Consider the following 19,548-nt stretch of genomic DNA (forward strand, 5'->3'; position numbering starts at 1 on the left):
AACTGTTGTATATGTAGTGATTGTAGAATCACTACTGTGTACACACGCACAAGCGTGACGTCACTATGCGGGGGAGCGTCATGACCACGCGGGTCTACACACACGCATGACGTCATCCCGGCTGGAGGCGGGAATGACGTCAGGGCCGGTTCTGGGCTCCGGGAGGCCACGAGGGTGGTGTGAGGCCGTGGCACTCTCTGTGACCCCGGCTGGACACGTGACTGGACCCCAGTGGGGGCTGGGGGCCTAGGGGGCACCTCGGAGGGCACGTGGACAGCAGGGGGGCTTCGAGAGGGTTCTCGAAGGGAGGCGTGGCCGGGGTGGGGCCCGGGCACACCGAGGCCCATATAAGCAGCCTCCTCACGAGGTTCGAGGCTGCCCGTATCAAGAACGAAGATGCATCGTGAAGACGCCAAGAAGAGTCAAGCCTCCAGTCAGCGGACCTGGCAGTAGCCACCTGGCTGGGTCACGCTAGAGTATTTGAGAAGTATCTGTTAGCTAGAGTAGGTCGGTGGTCACCATCTTATGTGCAGTGTTATATTACTTACCGTTCTAATAAATCAGCGTTGCCTCCCAAAGGAGTCGTGTGTGCACCTAATTCGAACTCACTACATTTGGTGTCAGAAGTTGCGGAAAAATAAATAACGTTAGGTGTTATCCTAGTCAGTATAATATGTGCACGATTACTACAACTTACCTGCTCGCTTTCACACGACGAGGAGGCGAGACGATCATCTTCGGGGCAGCCCCGGGGTTCTGCAGCCTCGGTGAAGGAGGGAGATGGCGCTGCAGGCGGGGCAGCAGCACGCACGTCACGTCGCTGCTTCGCCGCCATCGAGAGAGAGGAGAGAGAGTGACGGAGCTGGAGGAGAGAGGACGCCGCCGCCGCCGCTGCTGCGGGTGCCTGGGCGGGAAATTCGCGCGCGCATGGTGCACGCGCGGCCGCCATCTTGGCGGGCGGTCGGGACGCGGTTCCCGCCAAAACGCCGCTCCCGCCATTCTCAACGCCTGTGGAGGGAGATCTTGGGCCGTCTTGGTGGCATCCTGTGCTCACCATCCAAGAGTCTTCAAGTTCCACAGTGCAGCCTCCGTTCCTCACAGCCTCTCAGGCGAGTCGTGACACAATGCACCCGGCCCTAAAAACACACTTCACCCATCTTGCGTGCACCGGGTTGCGATTAGGTGTTTTTTTTACTCGCTGGGTTGTGAAGCGTGTTAGTTGGGTTGGGTGCGTGGCAGATTGATGCGGCGCCCGTGCATGTGTCTGCTTTGTAACAGTGTTAAGTACTGCGTCGGGATTGTTATCTTAAGGAGCCAGTTCATTATTAATTCGGCTATGTGGGGGGTCTCGGGCTCCGTTAAGGTCCAGTGAATTGCCGGGTTAATGATTTGTTGACACTTTGTTTGATTGCCGTTGCGGAGTCGCGATTGTTTTTGGATATACAGTATGGAGCTTCGCTCGTGAATGTTGTCAATGTGTGACTGTGCGAAACTTTGCTTGTGAGTGTTAACAATGTATGCTTTGTATGGAGCTTTGTTCGTGATTGTTAATATATAGCTTGTGCCACATTTGTTAAGGAAGTGTTTGTATGGGATTTTTCTCGAGATCGCGATGTGTGGACTGTATGTACTGCATAGACTCTCTCTCTGCACTGATACGGGTTGTGACGTACATTGTTGTGATCCTTGGTACGGATCGTTAAATTGTGATGATGACATGGTGCCAGTGATTTGGATTGTGTGCTGGCTGTGGCTAATCTGGGCCAAAGATCCTGACCAGAATGCCCCTGTCATTGTTGCGTGTTGACACGAGTGTGGTCCCGTCATAGTGTGGCTGACGGCTTGACCTGACAGCCCGGAGATTGAGACACTCCGTGGCGTGTCTATCCTAGTGGGCAGTTCGCTCACATGGCTCGGAGAGTGTGGTCCCGTCATGCTGTGGCTGATGGCTTGACCTGGCGGCCCGGAGATCGAGACACTCCGAGGCACGTCTGAGACAGTGAACCAGAGGCTCAGGGAGCTTGTGGTGAGTTGCTCTCTCAGCTCGGTTGGTACAGCTAAATGCTGCAATGCGAGGCTTGGAGAGAGGGGTTGGTGTGTCCTCTCAACCCGGTTGGGACAGCTGATTGCTGCAATGCCAGTCCTGGAGAGAGGTGTTCTTGGCTTCTCAGCTCGGTCGGAACAGCTACATGCTGCGATGCGAGTCTTGGAGAGAGACTGGGTTATAATTCCCCCGATACGGCCGACACGTGCGCGTCGGAAAGGCGGGGGGTGCTACCGAGTGGCATGAGATGTCTGGGTTGGCCTTCAAGGGAGGGCTTCTGAGTTGTGCGAGCGCGGAAAACGCGCGTGGGGCTGCCATTTTGTGTGAGCGCGGGAAACCGCAGGGGATGCGGCTCGTGCATGCGGCCGCCATTTTGTACGTGCATGGGTATTTGTGTGAACCATTTCTGGGCAAGAGCAGGCATTTTTTTGTCACGTCGATTTAACATTTTTTTTTACAAAAAATGTAGATACTGAGGCAACGCTGAAGTGCGACTTCTTTGCCCAGTACATGGGTCAACCTGGAAGCATGACTTCCTTGACCCGGGATGTTGTACAACATCCAACGGTTGTACCTTTGGTTGCAGCATACTGGCTCGACCTTGGAAGAGTGACTTCCTTGAGCCAGTACATGGGTCGACCCTGAAGTGCGACTTCTTGACCTGGGACGTAGGGAGACGTCCGGAATGTTAAGTGGTGTTTGTAGGTGGGTGTTAGACTTTCGGTCTTCGCCCTATTGCCACCTGTGTGGTGGAACGGTAACAGGGCGGTGTGAGACCCTGCCATCTATGGGGTGGTTGTGTGGTTTTGGTTTGATTTACCGGTGTTGGTTGTGCATACAACGCGTCGGAATCTATGTATTTTTGTTTTTATTTCTTCCGCCGGGCGGAATACGATCATCTCCACTTCCCTGGGCCGGGTGGCAATCGTGTCCGATGAGCTGAGGCGTGGGCTTGTGGTGCTGTGCCTCAGGAGGTGGTTTCTCCTTGTCACAGGATTCCTGCACCTGCCGCCCTTGGAGTCGCCGGTTGTGCTGACCGGATGTGGACTTGAAGGGAGGAGTGGAGCGCCCGTACGTCACTCCTGCTCATCCTGTTGCCCAACTCCTGGGGAGGGGCCGTGCCCTTTTTGGGCCTTTTTCAAGTTCCCCCAGGACCTCCAGGGAGAGCGTGCTCGCCTCCCCTGGAGGCTCGGCCACGCGAATTCGTTTGAAGACTGGCCGCTGTCCATGACTCTCACACCTTGTTGATTGCCTACACCGTTGTAAAGCAGCCACATTCATATGTCGGTGCATGCGTACAAATTCACACGGATGGGCTGTGCTAAGGGATAAGTGGGTTGACCAGTTCTTTTGGTGTACATGTTGTTGTTGGTTCCCCTCATTCCATACATTCTTCCCTTCCCCTCTCGGTGTGTGTACGTATGTTTCTCGGGGTGATTATTGTCGGTCGCCGGTTGTTTGTTGACGTTGTTGTTGGAGGCACACTGGTTTTTTTCCTGTATTGTCACAGCCGAGACGGCTGGTTTTTTTTTACATGGGGGAGGGTGATGTAGTGATTGTAGAATCACTACTGTGTACACACGCACAAGCGTGACGTCACTATGCGGTGGAGCGTCATGACCACGCGGGTCTACACACACGCATGACGTCATCCCGGCTGGAGGCGGGAATGACGTCAGGGCCGGTTCTGGGCTCCGGGAGGCCACGAGGGTGGTGTGAGGCCGTGGCACTCTATGTGACCCCGGCTGGACACGTGACTGGGGGCCTAGGGGGCACCTCGGAGGGCACGTGGACAGCAGGGGGGCTTCGAGAGGGTTCTCGAAGGGAGGCGTGGCCGGGGTGGGGCCCGGGCACACCGAGGCCCATATAAGCAGCCTCCTCACGAGGTTCGAGGCTGCCCGTATCAAGAACGAAGATGCATCGTGAAGACGCCAAGAAGAGTCAAGCCTCCAGTCAGCGGACCTGGCAGTAGCCCACCTCGCTGGGTCACGCTAGAGTATTTGAGAAGTATGTGTTAGCTAGAGTAGGTTGGTGGTCACCACCTTATGTGCAGTGTTATATTACTTACCGTTCTAATAAATCAGCGTTGCCTCCCAAGGAGTCGTGTGTGCACCTATTTCGAACTCACTACACACCCAAGGGAGGGAGCAATGGAAAATGAATCTAAATCAACTTAAACTCCAACTCTGTAACGTCACCACTCTGCATTACTTCATCAGCGTGAAACGCCAGGGGGAGGTGTACCTGGCTAGTGACGTCATGTCACCACGGTATTCATCCCTCCTCCGTCCACCGCGCTCTTGAGCATGACGTCACCTCCGTTTGGGTCACTGCCTATATCGTTCCAGTGGCAATCCTTATTTGGGCAAAGCTACGCCCAGTGACTAGTGGCTCATTAACATAATGTGTCCGTTAAAGCCGTCGCGAGTTTATTGCGACGGGCTCGGCGCTCACGCTCCCATCCCTCGCAGTTTGGCCCGGTCTCATTAACATAATTTATTCAGTTAGAGAGCCGTTCGTGGGAGGGAAGTGACGTCATACTACTTCCTGCTGTCGCGAGGCAACAGGAAGCTGCCGTGTGTGCGCTTGCACTGAAATCCGAGGTGAGAAATTCTCATCGTTGTGGTGGTGGTCGTGGTGGTGGTTGTGGTGGTTGCTGTTGTTGTTTACCAAGGTAGAGCCTCTCTCTCGTAGGGATGTCAGTTGAGTAGCAGCGAGCATGGGAATCGATGTCCAGGTTGGAACTTTACAACGCGGGGCCTAGCCACGCGGGGCCTTGCCTCCTGCCCTCACCTGATTGCGTTCACTTTAATTATCTCGCTTAAGTTTAATTTGTCTTCACCCGGCTCGCCACTTTGTAACTTTGTTTTATTGTAAATATTCACGCAGTTTTTATTTTTTTGTTACCAGGCCAAGCCCGCTTGAGCTGCTATACCGCTCTTGTTATCAGAAGCGACCTGCCCACAACAACACAAGGTGAGGCTTTGTCAACGTGTGTGAATGTTTTGACTTAAAACTTTGGTGACTGCAGGAATTAATATTCTTGGTTCTTTCGGTAAAGTCACGCAGATAGAAAGTTAAATGAAAATAACAATGAAAATTAACAAATAATTGTAAATAAAACAATAGGAATAGGTTTTACCCTTTTAACTGGCACAAAAACTGACACCTTTATTCAAGGCATGTTTGCAATAACCACAACACAAGCAGTCAAAATGCAAACAAAAAAGACAACTCTGATAATAATATGCACTGTCCTTGAATTTGATTGGTCCACACCCGAGACAGCTTTTCTTAGAGCCTAGTCTCCATTGATGTTGGACCAGAAGACGCCAAAAGGCGTACAACTCAAAAACAGCGCACAATCAGAGTATTGAGGGCTCGGGGTGAGCATTAACATTATGAGACCTCCTTTGCCAGAAACAAGATATAGGAATTGGTTTTACCCTTTTAACTGGCACAAAGATTCAGGACAATCAAATTCAAGGACAGTGCATATTATTATCAGAGTTGTCTTTTTTGTTTGCATTTTGACTGCTTGTGTTGTGGTTATTGCAAACATGATGCCTTGAATAAAGGTGTCAGTTTTTGTGCCAGTTAAAAGGGTAAAACCTATTCCTATATCTTGTTTCTGGCAAAGGAGGTCTCATAATGTTAATGCTCACCCCGAGCCCTCAATACTCTGATAGTGCGCTGTTTTTGAGTTGTACGCCTTTTGGCGTCTTCTGGTCCAACACCAATGGAGACTAGGCTCTAAGAAAAGCTGTTTCGGGTGTGGACCAATCAAATTCAAGGACAGTGCATATTATTATCAGAGTTGTCTTTTTTGTTTGCATTTTGACTGCTTGTGTTGTGGTTATTGCAAACATGATGCCATGAATAAAGGTGTCAGTTTTTGTGCCAGTTAAAAGGGTAAAACCTATTCCTATATCTTGTTTCTGGCAAAGGAGGTCTCAATGAAAAAAGCAAAACAACTCACGTCGTTTTGATCGCAACACAAGTAGTCTTTAATTTTCGATTTAAAGCTTTCGTGACTGCAAGGATTCATCTTCTTTGGTTCTTTCGGTAAAGTCACGTAGAATGAGAATAAAATAATAAATTGATGAAATAAAATAACACAATAATATTCTCACGACGTTTCGGCCACAACAATGAAGGCCGCTTGTGTTGTGGCCGAAACGTCGTGAGAATATTATTGTGTTATTTTATTTTATCAATTTATTATTTTATTCTCATTCTACGTGACTTTACCGAAAGAACCAAAGAAGAAGTAGTCTTTATTTAATGTAATTGTATTATCTGTTATTGTTATTTTCTGTCTACGTAACTTTACCGAAAGAAACAAGAATACGTGTGTCAATGTCTATCGGTCAAAGACGCTAAACGGATTGACGCGCAAACTCCAAATATACAGCAGGCGTCAGGGTCGGGATCGAACCCACGACTTCCTGTATACCAGGTGAGGTAGTTAACATCTCACCACGGAGAGAGACACGCAAACTCCAGTTAGCCTCGGATATGTTCGTTGATCCTCAATTAATTACTTGGAGTGAGGAAGCATTCATGCCAAGCAGATAAAGGTGGCCAGGCGTGATTCTAGACACGCCACCGCCTGTTTACCCAGTGACAGTGTACAGTTTGTGTTTGCAGTAACGTCTATTAACTCTGTTGAACACGGAGGTTATATCATAACAATAGTTTACTTTTGTTTTCCTCTGGAACTCTTTGTAAGAATGGAAACAGGAAGTTAACACAGCACACACATGCAGCTGCAGTCGGAATAGTTCATCCCAGCATTTAAGGACATCTGAGCCTGGATTCACATTTCTAAGTTGCGATTGAACGTTAATTTATGAATTTCTGCATTACAAAAATAGTATTGTTTTCAACACCGTCTGCTATGTCAGCTGAATTTAGCTCTCATAAATATTCCTTTTGTAGCCAGACAGCTGAAATTGTGTGCTCGGAGTTTTGGGTTAACATTCATTTTGAAGATACGAGGACTTCCAGGCATGTTTATAACCATTTGCCCTCGCATTGTGTGCCATAACAGCCCTGTGATGAATTTGGGAAACGTTTTTACATCCTGAATATATGAATAAGTATAGACGTGTAAGTCACATGTGACTATATATGCATTCCTCTGTGCCTCGATACTGACGTGTAGATGGTGTGGATATTTTTTTTCTGTCTGCAGCTGACGCTTCCTCTGACGCTTCCTCCGCAGAATTGGTCTGATGGAGCAAATGCACTCAGCGCAGCTCGGTATGACAAGTCAACAATGCGACCAGCGTGCATACAGCACGGATCAGACTGGAAATTTGACACGGCACCAGAGAACTCACACAGGAGAGAAACCCTTCAAGTGCACTGTGTGTGACAAGGCATTTTCAGATTCATCGACTCTTAAAAAACACCAGAGAACACACACGGGAGAGAAACCCTTCAAGTGCAGTATGTGTGTGAAGACATTTTCAGATTCATTTGCTCTTAACACACACCAGAGAACACACACGGGAGAGAAACCCTTCATGTGCAGTGTGTGTGGGAAGGCATTTCCAGATTCATCTAATATTAAAAAACACCAGAGAACACACACGGGAGAGAAACCCTTCAAGTGCAGTGTGTGTGGGACGGCATTTTCATGGTCATCTGCTCTTAAAGCACACCAGAGAACACACACAGGAGAGAAACCCTTCAAGTGCACTGTGTGTGGGAAGAAATTTTCAGATTTATCTACTCTTAAAACACACCAGAGAACACACACGGGAGAGAAACCCTTCAAGTGCAGTGTGTGTGGGAAGGCATTTTCACGGTCATCTGCTCTTAAAACACACCAGAGAACACACACGGGAGAGAAATCCTTCTTGTGCAGTGTGTGTGGGAAGACATTTTCTGATTCATCTGCTCTTAACAAACACCAGAGAACACACACGGGAGAGAAACCCTTCAGGTGCAGTGTATGTGGGAAGGCATTTTCAGATTCATTTGCTCTTAAAACACACCAGAGAACACACACGGGAGAGAAACCCTTCAAGTGCAGTGTGTGTGTGAAGGCATTTTCACAGTCATCTGCTCTTAAAACACACCAGAAAACACACACGGGAGAGAAACCCTTCAAGTGCAGTGTGTGTGGGAAGGCATTTTCACAGTCATCTGCTCTTAAAACACACCAGAGTACACACGGGAGAGAAACCCTTCAAGTGCAGTGTGTGCGGGAAGGCATTTGCACATTCATCAAATCTTCAAGTACACCAGAGAACACAGAAGCATCAGAAGATCCACAAGGAGTGGAGTCTGAAATCAGCTTGTGAAAGTCAAAGTGCCGCAATGAGCCCATCCCTCATGAAACACGAACCGGAAGAAAATCCCAGCTTGGACACTTTTAAAGGTATCGAGGTGAAATATGAAGAAGTGAAGGTGAAGAGGGAAGAAATGATGGTGAAGAGCGAAGAAGTAAAGGTGAAATGTGGTGAAGTGATGGTGAAGAGCGAAGAAGTGAAGGTAAAATATGAAGATGAAGATTCAACTCCAAAATGGGACCTTCACATCGTGAAGCAGGAGAATTCTGACTGTGAGGCAGAGCGAGGAAACTCCCAGCAGTTTGTGGAAGTGGAGGTGTGGGTGGACTTCCTCCTAGACAATACAAAGTCAAGTGGAGACCCGGTAGATGTGTAAGCTTGAGATGATGTCGCTCCAATAGATGCACCTTTGTCACAGGCCTTTAATGACAAGAACGTGAAGTTGAACACTCAGTTCCTAGTTCAACCTGCAGAGTAAGGGCGGCCAGTCTTTGTGGGCCCGTGGGTTGGGTAGATCTTTAACCAGGAGCGAGAGACAATAAGCTCCCAAGCATTCACTATGTTATAATATTTGCATTTACACGGTGCTTGCTTCACCGCCTCAGCAACTCGGAGTTTTGTGTCGTACCTCGTCTGAAACACTCGAAGAGCATCCCCAAGTAGCAGCTGCCCTTGTGTGGCACAAGGTGGTGGCCCTGCACCAGCCTGCATGTGGACAAGAGCCTGTCAGTAGGGGGCGATGATTGATGCGTAATCTCAGTTGTGTAGTTTGTAGGCAATCTTGATTCGAAGCTTTCGTGACTGCAGGAATCCACACTCTTGAGTTCTTTCTGTAAAGTCACCACGTGGGTAGAAACATAACAGATCATGGCGTTTAGATCACAACACAAGCAATCGTCATCAGGTGGGACAACCACAGCAAGAGAAACTGCTGAAGTAGTAGGCGCCTACTCCAGCAGTTTGTTCTTATTGCTGCTGTGCTTGTCCCACCTGATGACGATTGCTTGTGTTGCCATCGAAGTGCCCTCATCTATTATTTGTAGCGTAATGTTTAGAATTTGATACATTTTGACCCAGACGCCAGCATGCAACGGCCTACTCGTTTTGAATGACGCAACAATAGTACGGTGTACATACACTTTTGATTTAAAGCTTTCGTGACTGCAGGGATTCATATTCTTGGTTGTTTTGGCAAAGTCACGTAGAAGGGAAACAATAAAATAATAAAAATATAAAACAATAGAATTCTTACGACGTTTCGACTGCAGTGAGAATTTTATTGTTTTATATTTTTTATTATTTTATTGTTTCCCTTCTACGTGACTTTACCGAAAGAACCACGAATATGTACATACACTGTTAAGCAGACGGTGCGTATTTTTAAAAATAGCTTCTTGTGAATACGATGGAACCTGATGCAGGATATTTCACTGCAGTAATTCAATTTTGTTAATATGCCTGTCAATAATTAAGAATGAATACTTGTCTGATTGTGCGTGTACATGTAACATTTTTTTCTATGAGTGTCAAACATTGATTAAGTGTTCAAATATAGATTAAGTGATGTTAGGACAAAGTGTGTGTGTGTGTGTGTGTTTGGAAGTAACCTGTACAGATCACTCGGGTGAGACCCGTTGTTCTTGTGATACAGGTCAAAGGGTGTTTTGTGTTTCACGAAGCGTCGGCCTCTGGAGCAACTCATCGTCTTTGAAATAGGGAGCACGCTCGGATCATTCATCAGTTACAAGGCATACCACTTACAATTTACACGTAGCGGAGATGCATTCTCTACAACAAGAATTGTAGTTTTGTCTTATGTGTTGATGTAAATTTTGTCTAACTGGGACTAGAAATGCCCTTTGCTGATTCACGTCTGGATGTTCGTACCTATCGGTTGAAGCAAACCCCACTGCTGTTGTTGGGACGCTGTGCACCATTTAATGGTCCAACACATTGACGGCCTTCAGGCCAGGAAAGTCACAACATTTGCACACGAAGGACGCATTCACGCAAGTTCTGAAGTTTTAAAATGAAACATCTTTGAATTGTGTTGTGTTTTGATTTAGATTATTTTATTTCTTCATTAAAAGTTAATTTTACATCTGGAAGACTTCGTTGAAAAGGACATTTCGTGTGAATTTTCTGTCATCGTTAAGTAGACGATGGCCTTGCCGGGGGTTCGGTTCGATGCGGACTTTCACCTGGTAGGGGATCCCGGGATCGGACACACACAGGAGAGAAACCCTTCAGGTGCACTCTGCAAGAAGGTGTTTGCACATTCATAAAATCTTCAAGTACACCAGAGAACACAGAAGCATCAGAAGATCTGCAAGGAGTGGAGTCTGAAATCAGCTTGTGAAAGTCAAAGTGCCACAATAAGCCCATCCCTCATGAAACACGAACCGGAAGAAAATCCCAGCTTGGACACTTTTAAAGGTCTCAAGGTGAAATATGAAGAGGTGATGGTGAAGAGGGAAGAGGTGATGGTGAAATGTGAAGATGATTCAACTCCAAAATCGGACCTTCACATTGATGGAGGCAACGTGAAGCCAGAGGTGAATTCTGACTGAGGCAGAGCGAGGCAACTCCCAGCAATTCATGGAAGTGGAGGTGTGGGTGGACTTGCTCCTAGACAATACAAAGTCAAATGGAGACCCGGTAGATGTGTAAGCTTGAGACGGTCGCTACAATAGATGCACCTTTGTCACAGGCCTTTAATGAAAAGAATGTGAAGTTGAACACTCAATTCCTAGGTTCAACCTACAGAGTAAGAGCGAGCGGCTAGTCTTTGTGGGCCCGTGGGTTGGGGAGATCTCTGACCAGGAGCGAGAGCCAAGAAGCCCCCAAAGCATTCACTATGTTATAATAATTGCATTCATTCGGTGCTTGCTTAATCGCCTCGGCAACTCGGAGTTTCGGATCTCGTCTGAAACACTCGAAGAGCATCCCCAAGTAGCAGCTGATACTGTGTGGCACAGGGTAGTGGCCCTGCACCGGCCTGCATTTATTATTTTTTTCCGCCTGAGGATGACCGCTTGTGTTACGATCGAAACGTCGTGATCTATTATTATTTTTTCTACCTACGTGACTTTACTGAAAGAACCAAAGAGTATGTGAACAAGAGGCTGTCAGTAGGGGGCGATGATTGATGTTTCATCTCAGTTTTGTAATTTGTTGCTAATGTTTAGAATTCGTCAGCATGCAATGGCCTGCTCATTTTGAATGACACTACAATAGTATGTTTTACATCCACTGTTAAGCAGACGCTGCATATTTTTTTAAAAATAGTTTCTTAATCAGATGTTATCTGATGCAGTATATTTCACTGCAGTAATTAAATTTTGTTAAAATTCCTGTCAATAATTTAGAATGAACACTTGTCTGATATTGTGTGTACATGCATCACTTTATTTTTTATAAGGGTCAAGCATTGAATAAGTGATGTTAGGACAAAGTGTGTGTGTGTTTGGAAGTAACCTGTATAGATAACTCAGGTGAGACCCGTTGTTCTTGTGATACAGGTCAAAGGCTATTTTTGTGTTTCAGGAAGCATCTGGAGCAACTCATTGTCTTTGACATAGGAAGCACACTCGGATAATTCATCAGTTACAAGGCATACCACCTTAAAGTTACACGTAGAGGAGATACATTCTCTACAACACGAATTATAATTTTGTCTTATGTGTTGACGTAGATTTTGTCGAGCTCGGACTAGAAGTGCTCCTTGCTGATTAACGTCTGGATGTTCACAACCATGGCTTGAAGCAAGCCCCACTGCTGTTGAGACATTGTCCACCTAAACCGGTCCACAGTTGGCTTGCACACACAGTGTACACACACACAGTGTACACACACACTGTACACACACAGTGTCCACCAAAACCGGTCCACAGTTGGCTTGCACTGAAGCAATGCTGCAGTAATTATGGACTTGCACGAAGGCCGTGGGATTTATATTTCGTGTTCAACATTCCTTTGTTTCGTGGAGAGACCGATTAAATTAAATACGTCTTGTCTGCTAATCTTGTTCATATCTGTGTACATCGATATCCCACATTGCTTGCACGTACACACCACACGCAATTAAATCAATAAAAATAAGAACGACTTCCGGGCATTGCGAAGATCGAGGAATCTCTTTCAATGGAGCGAGTTCAGTGTGTTCGATTCAACATCTCTCTGTCTCTGTCCGTCTGTGTCATATGTTTGCCTCTGTGTTTCTCTTTGCCTGTGTCTCTCTGTCGTCTCTGTGTTCCTCTTGTCTGTGTCTGTCCGCCTGTCTTGTCTGTGTGTGTGTCTATCAGCGTCTATCCAACCGTATTCAACGACTGTCAGTAGCAACACGCGCCCGGTCAACTTGCACGCCCCGTGACTTAAACTTGCTCAAAGGAGTGTTTATCTGTAATTTATTTCGCACCGTATGTTGCCAACCGTGATAATCGATGGGTCTCTGTGTGAGTCTCTGTGTGTGTATCTGTGTGTGTATCTGTGTGAGTCTCTGTGTGTGTATCTGGAACTTATTTCGCACAGTACATAACCGAACCTGCCCAGGAGGAGCGTCTGGTATCTGTGGAGCTGTGGGCTGGGTAAATCTGTGAGCAGGAGCGAGAGACAATTAAGCTCCCAAGCATTCACTACGTTATAAACAACATATTTGCACTCATAAGTCGCTTGCCTAATTGCCTCAGCAACTCGGTGTTTCGTATCGAACCTTATCTCAAACAATCGAAGGGCGCCCCCTCGTGGCAGCTGCCCCTGTGTGGCACAAGGTGGCCCTGCACCGGCCTGCACGTGGACATGAGTCTGTCGGTAGGGGGCGATCATTGACGCGTCATCTCCCTGTGGAGTTTCTGGATAGAGTCTGGAATTGCCACAATTTTGACCGTGATACCAACATGCAATGTGCGTTGTGAGTGACACAGTGGTTTGTTTGACATCCGCTGTTAAGCAGACTGCGCATGTTGTTGTGAATGTTACTGGGGTAGCCAGATATGCCTATCGGATTTGAATCTTGAACCTCGGCAATAAATAGAGAAAGCGCTACCATATTCCTGGTTCTTTTGGTAAAGTCACGTAGATAGAAAAATAAATTATAAAAATAATAAATTAACATTTTAATAATAAATAAAAATAATAAATTGAAAATAAATTGATGAAAAGATGCCATGGGTCGACTGACTGAGAAGACTGGCCAATGCACCACCTGTGCCCCCCACTACACACACACAGTGTACACACACAGTGTACACACACACAGTGTACACACACACATTGTACACACACAGTGTACACACAGTGTGTATGTACATACATAGTGTATATACGTACACACAGTGTACACACACACTGTACACACACAGTGTACACACTGTACACACACACTGTATACACAGTGTACAAACACCTTACACACACAGTACACACAGTGTACACACACAGTGTACACAGACACAGTGTACACACATTGTGTACACACAGTGTACACACACACAGAGTGTACACACACAGTGTATACACACAGTGTACACACACACGGTGTACACACACACGGTGTACACACACAGAGTACACACACACAGTGTACACACACACGGTGTACACACACACACAGTGTACACACACAGAGTACACACAGTGTACACACACACACAGTGTACACACACACAGAGTACACACACACAGTGTACACACACACGGTGTACACACACACAGTGTACACACACAGTGTACACACACACAGTGTACACACACACACAGTGTACACACACACGGTGTACACACACACAGTGTACACACACACATTGTACACACACACAGTGTATACACACAGTGTACACACACAGAGTACACACACACAGTGTACACACACACAGTGTATACACACAGAGTACACACACAGTGTACACACAGACACAGTGTACAAACACAGTACACACACACAGAGTGCACACACAGTGTACACACACACAGTGTACACAGACACAGTGTGTACACACACACAGTGTACACACACACAGTGTACACACACACAGTGTATACAAACACATACACAGTGTACACACACACAGTGTACACACACAGTGTACACACACACAGTGTACACACACAGTGTATACACAATAATGTCCACGTTGTTGTTGTAGCTGAGCCCACGCACCCAAGGGAGGGAGCAATGTAAAATGAATCTAAATCAACTTAAACTCCAATCCCGCTCTGTGACGTCACCACTCAGCCTTACTTCATCGGCGTGAAACGCCAGGGGGAGGTGTACCTCGCTAGTGACGTCATGTCACCACGGTATTCCACCGCGTTCTTGAGCGTGACGTCACCTCCGCTGGGGTCACTGCCGATATCGTTCCAGTGCCAATCCTTATTTGGGCAAAGCTACGCCCAGTGACTGGCGGCTCATTAACATTATGTATCCGTTAAAGCCGTCGCGAGTTTATTGCGACGAGTTCAGCACCTACGATATATCGGATGATGTCAATGCCGCTGATGACACCGCAACAACTGATGGTGGCAATGTCAATGCCGCTGCTAATGAAGATGGCCATGTTTTTGTTTATTGTAGTACGGAGTTAGACTGATGGCCTTAATCTTAGTTTTCTTGTGGTTGTTGTTGTTTGACTTGCATCCCACTGGGATTTTTGCACACAGCGTTGGTGTACGGTGCTATCTCAGGAATATTTTGATGTTTTTTTCTCCTGGATTTTCTGTTTGGACAGTCACATGATCACTTTAAGATGTTTTCTTGTTCATGTTTTTTGTTTGTTGCGGTTGCACCCGATTCAAGAGCCGAATGGCTCACAGGGCTATACCAAATTAATAGAGCTATGGGCTATGTGACATTAACATAATATAATAATTCTCTAATTTATTTATCTACGGAGCAGCTCATTGTGGGAGGAGCGTGTCTCGTTTCCCGGAAAGTGACGTCATGTCACCTGCTGCTGCGTGACGTCACGGGGTAACAGGAAGCTATCGCTTCCTGCACTGAAATCCGAGGTGAGAAATTCTCATTGCGATTGTGGTTGTTGTGGTGGTGGTTGTGGTGGTTGTTGTTGTTTACCAAGGTAGAGCCTCGCTCTCTCTCGTAGGGATGTCAGTTGAGTAGCAGCGAGCATGGGAATCGATGTCCAGGTTGGAACTTTACAACGCGGGGCCTTGCCACGCGGGGCCTTGCCTCCTGCCCTCGCCTGATTGCGTTTACTTTAATTATCTCGCTTAAGTTTAATTTGTCTTCACCCGGCTCGCCACTTTGTAACTTTGTTTTATTGTAAATATTCACGCAGTTTTTATTTTTTTCAGCAGGCCAATCCCGCTTGAGCTGCTATACCGCTCTTGTTATCAGAAGCGACCTGCCCACAACAACACAAGGTGAGGCTTTGTCAACGTGTGTGAATGTTTTGACTTAAAACTTTGGTGACTGCAGGAATTAATATTCTTGGTTCTTTCGGTAAAGTCACGTAGATAGAAATTTAAATAACATAATAAAAATAAAAAATAGTAAATAAAGCAAAAAAAACACGTTTTGATTGCAACACAAGTGGTCTTTATTTAATGTAATTGTAGTATCAGTTATTGTTATTTTTTATCTACGTAACTTTACCGAAAGAAACAAGAATACGTGTGTCAATGTCTATCGGTCAAAGACACTCAGCGGAGAGACGCGCAAACTCCAAATATACAGCAGGCGTCAGGGTCGGGATCGAACCCACGACTTCCTGTGTACCAGGTGAGGTAGTTAACATCTCACCACGGAGAGAGACACGCAAACTCCAGTTAGCCTCGGCTATGTTCGTTGATCCTCAATTACTTGGAGTGAGGAAGCATTCATGCCAAGCAGATGAAGGTGGCCAGGCATGGTTCTGGACATGCCACCGCCTCTTGACCCATGCCAGTGTGTGACAGTGTCAAGTTTGTGTTTGCAGTAAAGTCTATGCTAAATTATCCTGTTATGTAAACCCCTTTGTCAAGGTGCCTCACTTCTCTCAACCAGCTTAAAAGACGCTGCGAATCTTAGCAGCGTTCATTGTAGCTCTGTCGTCCTGACAGGTTTGTTCCTTTCACCTGAAGAAGGCCACTTGTGTTGTGGCCGAAACGTCGTGAGAATTTTGTTTTATTTTATTATTTTATTCTCATTCTACGTGACTTTACCGAAAGAACCAAAGAAGATCTATTAACTCTGTTGAACACGGAAGTTATATCAAAACAATAGTTTATTTTTGTTTTCCTCTGGAACTCTTTGTAAGAATCGAAACAGGAGGTGAACACAGCACACACATTCAGCTGAAGTCGGATCTGTTCATCCCAGCATTTAAGGACATCTGAGCCTGGATTCACACCTCTAAGTTGCGATTGAACATTAATTCATGCATTTCTGCAAAACACAAATAGTATTGTTTTCAACACCCTTTGCCGAAATTGTGTACTCGGAGTTTTGAGTTAACATTCATTTTGAAGAGACGAGGACTTCCAGGCATATTAATGATATTTGCCCTCTCATTGTGTGCCATAACAGCCCGTGTGAGGAATTTGGGAAACTTTTTCACTGCATCATGAATACATGAATAAGTATAGACGTCGAAGTCACATGTGACTATATATGCATTCCTCTGTGCCTCGATATTGACGTGAAGATGGTGTGGATATTCTTATTTTCTGTCTGCAGCTGACGCTGGTCTGATGGAGCAAAGGCAGTCAGCGCAGCTCGGTACGACAAGTCAACATTGCGACCAGCGTGCATACAGCACGGATCGGACTGGAAATTTGACACAGCACCAGAGAACTCGCACAGGAGAGAAACCCTTCAAGTGCACTGTGTGTGACAAGGCATTTGCATGGCCATCAGTTCTTGAGACCCACCAGAGAACACACACAGGAGAGAAACCCTTCAAGTGCAGTGTGTGTGGGAAGGCATTTTCACAGTCATCTGCTCTTAAAAAACACCAGAGAACACACACGGGAGAGAAACCCTTCAAGTGCAGTGTGTGTGGGAAGGCATTTCCAGATTTATCTAATCTTCAAAGACACCAGAGAACACACACGGGAGAGAAACCCTTCAAGTGTAGTGTGTGTGGGAAGGCATTTTCACGGTCATCTGCTCTTAAAAGACACCAGAGAACACACACGGGAGAGAAACCCTTCAAGTGCAATCTGTGCGGGATGGCGTTTGCACAGTCCCCACATCTTCAAGTACACCAGAGAACACACACTGGAGAGAAACCCTTCAAGTGCACTGTGTGTGGGAAGGCGTTTGCACATTCATCAGTTCTTCAGACCCACCAGAGAACACACACGGGAGTGAAACCCTTCAGGTGCACCTTGTGCGGGAAGGCGTTTGCACATTCATCAGTTGTTCAGACCCACCAGAAAACACACACAGGAGAGAAACCCTTCAAGTGCAGTGTGTGTGGGAAGGCATTTTCACTGTCATCTGTTTTTAAAAAACACCATAGAACACACACAGGAGAGAAACCCTTCAGGTGCACTCTGTGCGGGATGGCGTTTGCACAGTCATCACATCTTAAATTACACCAGAGAACACACACAGGAGAGAAACCCTTCAGGTGCACTCTGTGCGGGATGGCGTTTGCAGATTCATCAAATCGTCAAAGACACCAGAGAGCACACACGGGAGAGAAACCCTTTAAGTGCAGTGTGTGTGGAAAGGCATTTTCACAGTCATCTGTTCTTCAAAAACACCAGAGAACACACACAGGAGAGAAACCCTTCAAGTGCACTCTGTGCGGGAAGGCATTTTCACAGTCACCACATCTTAAAGTACACCAGAGAACACACACGAGAGAGAAACTCTTCAGGTGCACTCTGCAGGAAGGCGTTTACACATTCATCAAATCTTCAAGTACACCAGAGAACACAAAAGCATCAGAAGATTCACAAGGAGTGGCGTCTGAAATCAGCTTGTGAAAGTCAAAGTGCCGCAATCAGCCTATCCCTCATGAAACAAGAACCGGAGGAAAATCCCAGCTTTGACACTTAAAGGTATCGAGGTGAAACGTGAAGAGGTGATGGTGAAGAGGGAAGAAGTGATGAGCGAAGAAGTGAAGGTAAAATGTGAAGATGAAGATTCAACTTCAAAATCCGACCTTCACATCGATGGAGGCAACATGAAGCAGGAGGAGAATTCTTAATGTGAGGCAGAGCGAGGCAACTCCCAGCAGTTTGTGGAAGTAGAGGTGTGGGTGGACTTCCTCCTTGACAATACAAAGTCAAGTGGAGACCCGTTAGATGTGTAAGCTTGAGACGATGTCGCTACACTAGATGCACCTTTGTCACCGGCCTTTAATGACAAGAACGTGAAGTTGAACACTCAGCTCCTAGGTTCAACCTGCAGAGTAAGGGCGGCCAGTCTTTGTGGACCTGTGGGTTGGGTAGATCTCTAACCAGGAGCGAGAGACAATAAGCTCCCAAGCATTCACTATGTTATAATAATTGCTTTTACACGGTGCTTGCTTAACCGCCTCAGCAACTCGAAGTTTCGTGTCGTACCTCGTCTGAAACACTCGAAGAGCATCCCCAAGTAGCAGCTGCCCCTGTGTGGCACAAGGTGGTGGCCCTGCACCAGCCTGCATGTGGACAAGAGCCTGTCAGTAGGGGGCGATGATTGATGCGTCATCTCAGTTGTGTAGTTTGTAGGCAATCTTGATTCGAAGCTTTCGTGACTGCAGGAATCCACACTCTTGAGTTATTTCGGTAAAGTCACCACGTGGGTAGAAACATAACAGATCACGGCGTTTAGATCACAGCACAAGCAATCGTCATCAGGTGGGACAACCACAGCAAGAGAAACTGCTGAAGTAGTAGGCGCCTACTCCAGCAGTTTCCTCTTATTGCTGCTGTGCTTGTCCTACCTGATGACGATTGCTTGTGTTGCCATCGAAACGCCGTGATCTATTATTTGTAGCGTAATGTTTAGAATTTGCTACATTTTGACCCAGACGCCAGCATGCAACGGCCTACTCGTTTTGAATGACGCAACAATAGTACGTTGTACATACACTGTTAAGCAGACGGTGCGTATTTGTAAAATAGCTTCTTGTTAATACGATGTAACGTGATGCAGTCAATTTCGCTGCAGTAATTCAATTTTGTTTATATGCCCGTCAATTATTTAGAATGCATACCGTGTCTGATTGTGCGCGTGCATGTAACATTTTGTCTGAGGGTCAAACATTGAAT

Source organism: Petromyzon marinus, unplaced genomic scaffold (assembly GCF_048934315.1).
Source record: "Petromyzon marinus isolate PM22_M1 ecotype Great Lakes invasive population unplaced genomic scaffold, UKy_Petmar_22M1.pri1.0 PM_G_Scaffold_91, whole genome shotgun sequence".
Taxonomy (NCBI): domain Eukaryota; kingdom Metazoa; phylum Chordata; class Hyperoartia; order Petromyzontiformes; family Petromyzontidae; genus Petromyzon; species Petromyzon marinus.